The following is a 5,857-nucleotide window of genomic DNA, read 5'->3' on the forward strand; positions in this document are numbered from 1 at the left end:
CATGAATACGAGAAGAATAAAGTAGAGGCCTATGATTATGGCAGGTTCTTTCTATTTTAGATTGGTTGTGTACCTTCATCTACGAACTTCCAGTTTTGGTTCCAGACCTATTGGAGTTGACAATCTCCTGGATTGTTAAAGGGTGTAACCTTCACCTTGTGAACGGTTTAGAAGTTCCTAAAATTTGTTGACGACTCTTTTGCTCTATCTTCCTTCCCTTTGGACGCCACCGTACTTTAGTGTATGATCACAGTGGGGTTCAAGTTTGGGGTAATGCTTGAAATATTCCTTACAGTTTTTGGCGACTCCACAGGGGACGATTTCTATTTTAATTCCTGAAATTTATTTTGGCAATGATTTAGAATGAGTGGATGAGACTCGAAATGTTCTATATATTTCATGTTCGTAATTTTGATTAACATTATTGTCATATGCATAAAAAAGGTTCTCATTGGAAATATTAACAAAGGATTTTTACAAGTGGGAAAATTTAAGGAATATGTTTCACAACTAGGATCAAAATAATGTTGGGAAACACTTGAAAATTTTACGAACACAGACAGCTTCTGAAGTATGTAGGAACTGACGTCTAGAGAATAGAGCCTGCCGCCGAAGATATGGCTCTGTTGCCAGGCAACAGGACTCATATCCTTGCGACAGTCCTTGGCTGGCGCTGCGTTCTTCCAATACCGAGCAAGAAATATTTGTTCTCATTTTGACCAGTTCTAGCAATGTTGGCTCAATTTTACTTCCTGATTGACTTTTCTCACTTTTCTGAACCCATATGTGTTCTACATATGGACATAACCCTCTGAAAATTCATGCTCCATCTACCTGATTGAATGCTCTAAGAAACAAAGGGTACATCCGAGAATGTAGAATTCACCAAACCATGGAAGCGAGTTTAACTCGCGGGGTCCTATCCACTCACGCCAACGCTTCCAAAGGTAAGGTTTCCGCGAGGTGCATCCGGACTCATAACCGTGGACCGTCTTTAACTAACACATATCCTGAACTTTAGAGAACTAGAGCCATGGTTAGGTTGCAAACTCATTGTATCATATAGTGCCTACTTGACTATATGTGCATTATTTGTTGTGTATACTCTATGTATTTTTTCCTAACTAATTGTTTGACTATTTTTAAAGCATAAATAAACTAATTAATGACGAAAAGGACTTTGCCTAATTAATTAATTTGAGTAATTAAAGTTTAATAAACTAATCGAAACTGACTTAGTACGACTTTATGCCTGTCCAGTAGAGTAAAAATACTAAAAGCAGTCCCAGATTAATGTTCCAGTAATGGCGCAAAAATTTGGGCTGTAACGCCAAACGCTGTTGTGCTACGCCGTGCGACAACTCTGTCGTCTTCCGCTGCACTGCAATGTGCAGCAACAATCCTGTTGCTTTGGCGACAGTTGAGAATTTTGTTCGAGTCATCACGACGAGTCTAATTAAACAGTTTATTAATTAGTTTGATTATATTTTTAATCACAGTAACCTTATTTAGTCCTTAATTGAGTCTAAACACTCAATCCCATTGTCTTACACAAGAGTCTTAACATGTCACCTACACTCACTAGTTTCATTTTTTGTTTTCTTTATCTCTTGAGACCGTTTGTCAACAATGGTTTTTTTTCCCTTGACAAAGAGAAAACCTCTTTTTGGGATTCCATAACAAACACTTTCGTAGATATATATAAGTGCAACATCTTAGACGAAACAGACCACAGACAACTTGAGATGTTATAACAAAAAGAAAACGAAGGGTTCACTTCTTTCTTCAACAAATGGAGGGAAAATTCTGCTAATGCGGTTAAAGTTCCTACCAAAAAGATTATGTATGGATATTCATCAAGATCCTTCAAGAAAAATATGCCACACACTTAAAATGCCAACACAACCTGAATACTGTGTATGATATAGGCATTGACATTGAAGATGACCTTCTAAAAGATAATAGTGCGAGAGGAAAGAAGAACGACCATCCTTCTTCTTCCTCTCCCATTAACGAAGTGCATGCTACGAACACTTCAAAACCATGAATCCAAAGGTTGAAAAGAGTGTTCACTCCACTTGGTATGAGTTATGAAACAACTTTCGAAAAGCTACACCACCAATGACTAGTCATGCCCATAGGATCTATCAAAGACTCAATTCCAGAAGCCAGGCCACAAAAGTAGGATCCTAATAAACACTATAAGTATCACCAAGGAAACGGTCACGACACTGAGGAGTGTTGGAAACTCAAAGAATCTATTCAAGATCTGATCAATGACAATAAAACTTCTGAGATTCTAGCCATCGCAGAAGATCAAACATCCTTCGATCCTTCACTCCTTATCACACCTGTAGGTGATCCCATGATCGAGATAGCTTATATAACCTCTATTGATGAAGTGGCCATGATTGAGGAGGATGAAAGTATTTTCTTAGATAATACCAAGGAAAACATATTAAGTCTAAAAGAGAGGATTAGAAAATTGAAAGATCTCGTTTCCATGCTCTTGAATATGGTAGAAGGACTAGCAAATCGGATGATGGTTATCGAACAAAATTTGCACCAATGATTTAATGAAAAACTCAATGCTCTTAAGCCACGGGCAAAACGGACCATTGAAGAATACACACCAATAGGAATGACTTATAATGAAGTTTTGACTGCCTTAACGATCAAGGTATCATTCACCCCGTTGGTCCCAGTCAAGACCTTACGCCTGAAAAACGGTATCCTAATTGGAACCCAAAATCTTATTGCCAATACAATAGAGGTTGTGGTCACACCACCGAAGTATGCCTTGCCCTCAAAGTTCGTGGACAATAGTGGTCACACGACAAGAATGCCAAGGTTAGTAACAATAGCTGGAAAGGAAAGAAGAACGACAATCCTTCTTCTTCCGAAAATGCCACTCTAGTAACAATGTTAGTACCTTTAATCACAATGAAATCTTCGCTATAGATAATCAAAGATCCAAAAAGAAACCTAAAAGAGAATTCACAGCCATTGGAATGACCTATGATGTTGCTTTCGATCGTCTCTATAATCAAGGATTCATCAAACCTATTAGCCCTACTGGAGATCCAACGCCAGAAAAGTGATCTTCATGATGGGATCCCAATTCTTATTGCAAGTACCATCAAGGAAATGTTAATACCACAGATGAATGTTACAGATTTCAAAATATCATTCAAGATCTTATAGAAGAACATAAGATCCCATTGCCTCTGGCTAGCAAGAAGACCGGGTGATGAAAGCAAGCGACACAAGGCGAGCTTTAACGACAAGATTTCATGACCTCTTTTACTATTTCTTTTTCATTCTTCTTTTCCCAAATAACTCTAGCATAGACACCTTTTACTTTCCGTTATTTTGTAGGATCATTCTTTCTTTTTCTTTAATAAAATGAGCATTTATTTCCTTGCATATGATCATTGCATTGCATTGCATTAAAAAAAAAAAGAGAATCATTATCAAACTAAGCACAATGTATACCAATGATTTGGGGCACCCCTTGTAGCCACATCTGATTACCTTTCACCCTTCAAATATACAGGCCCTGTTTGGGAGAAAGCTGAAAACTGAAGCTGATTGAGTTAGCTGATTTTGACTAGCTGATTTTATTAAATGATTTGACTAACTTATTGTATTAACTGATTATATAAAAGTGTTTGGTAAATAGCTGATAACTTAAAGGTGATTGAGTATGTGAAATGATCAATAAGCTAATTGTGAGGTAGGTATTTTAGATAGGATTTTAAATTAAATGAGGTTATAAGTGTCATTTCACAATAATTAATGAATAAGCTAATTGAAAAAGCTCCTAAAATGAGCTTTTTCAAAAATAGCTTATTTAGCGGAATAAGCTCTTTCAATAAGCTTACTACCAAACACTTGTATTAGCTTGTTTGACTAGTCAATCAGCTAAAGTTAGTCAAATAAGCTAATATAACCCCAATAAGCTAACTACCAAACAGGGCCACAATTTTTTCTTGACAAACCACTTTGAGCCTCGTTTAACGATAGAACTTTCTTTCTTAAAACTACATCTACCTTACCTTGGGATGGGATGGTGTGTAACTTATGCAATTTTAAAAGCTTGATTGATTTCAAAAAATAAAAAAGCAATAAAAAAATAATAATAAAAGTGTGAAAAAGGGCAAGTGTTCCAATGTCTTTGAAATGAACATGTCTTTGATATGAACACGTCTCAGATTGCGTCTCTTATCGAGTGCTCGGTAGCGTGCCTGAGAAATATGAATACTAAGTGAGTGATATACTGCATGATTGGGATCGCCCACACTTACAAAAAAAAGGTTAAAATAAAAAAATGCAAAAGCAAAAAACTAAAATAAAAAAGAGAGAGCAAAAATATAAATAAAAGAGAGTTCAAAAGTAAGAAACCTTAAACATGAAAATACAAATATCCTAAAGCAAGGTTGCACACCTTGGGAGCTTATCGAGGGTCTTGAGCTTTTATCCTTTTCTTTTATAACCTTTATCCTAACCACGTTACAACCCTTCAAAAGACCTTTTTGAGGTATACACACTTGTGGGATGTTTGGCTACAGCTACGTTCGGCCTTATTCCTAACGGATACATAGGCAACTTCACATCGAGGTGCGGCCGTAAGAAAACTGCATTCATATTTACGTTCATAATCGATCATATCAAGGGATCTCCAATGCTCATCCCTATTCATGTAGAGCTAGACTTGGGGGCTTGATCCTCACATTATTAGCCTACCCAGCCTAAGAGTCACCACCATTTGACTCTTTTCAATATATTTTTCCACACACTTTTCCCATGCGGCCTAACTTTAACGTCACTATCACACACATCACAGATACATGACCAAATATACTTCTGTTAGGAACCCATTGTCATGAAATCTTAACACGACGTTGAAGCATGCCTTGTCTTATCAAAATAACTCTTCACTTGTAATTGTTATCGGATCACGAAGCATGAAGTGCTTAGCCTCCGTGCCTAAGTTACCTACATACTTTCATTATTGAGTCAAATAGGATAGCCTAGGATTAATTACCCTTTGCCCATTAAGAGAAATCATTAAACACATATGCTTAGCTAAGCTCATTCAACATGCACTTTCAAAAAATACACATCGATTCTTTTTTGCGTCTTTTTTTTTTGGGAGAAAGTTGGTACCCTCCATAGAAATAATGGAAATTTTTTTGCTTTTTTGCATTTTGAGTCAAGCAAATCACAATACAATGCACACACGAGTCATGAGTCACACGTGTGAATTCACCTTGGGTCATCCTCAAGTAAGTCAGTCACCTTGGGTCAACCTCAAGTCTGTCCAATCACCATAGGTCAACCCTAAGAAAAACATTAAGCCTTAGGTCAACCCTAAGAAAAGCACCAACAAAGTCTTTTGGCAATCTTTTGATACAACCATTCACCAAAGCTCCTGTTCGCAGCCAACTAAACGATCGCAACAAACATTCAAGTATCAAAGCTATATTGTTTACAGACGCCTGGACAATCCTTTCAAGATCTTTTTTTAAGAGAAGCGTGGACATATAATCAAAGCTCTATTGTTTAGAGACGCGTGTATACATCAAAAAGCTCTTTTGCTCAGAGACGCGTAGGCATATCATTCAAAGCTCTTTGTTTAAAGATGCGTGGACATGTCTTTCAAGCTGTCCTGCTCGGAGACATGTGGGCATCCTATTAAAGCTCTTTGTTCAGAGATGCGTGCACATATCCAGAAAAGGTCCATTGTTCAGAGTCGAGTGAACATCAAAACAACAAGATGGTGTTCCCTAGATTGTGGAGGGTTGTCACAACGGCAAATGCAACAAATCGGTTACTCCTAGAGACGTGTGTGCTT

This window comes from Chenopodium quinoa, unplaced genomic scaffold (genome assembly GCF_001683475.1).
Source record: "Chenopodium quinoa cultivar QQ74 unplaced genomic scaffold, ASM168347v1, whole genome shotgun sequence".
Taxonomy (NCBI): Eukaryota; Viridiplantae; Streptophyta; class Magnoliopsida; order Caryophyllales; family Amaranthaceae; genus Chenopodium; species Chenopodium quinoa.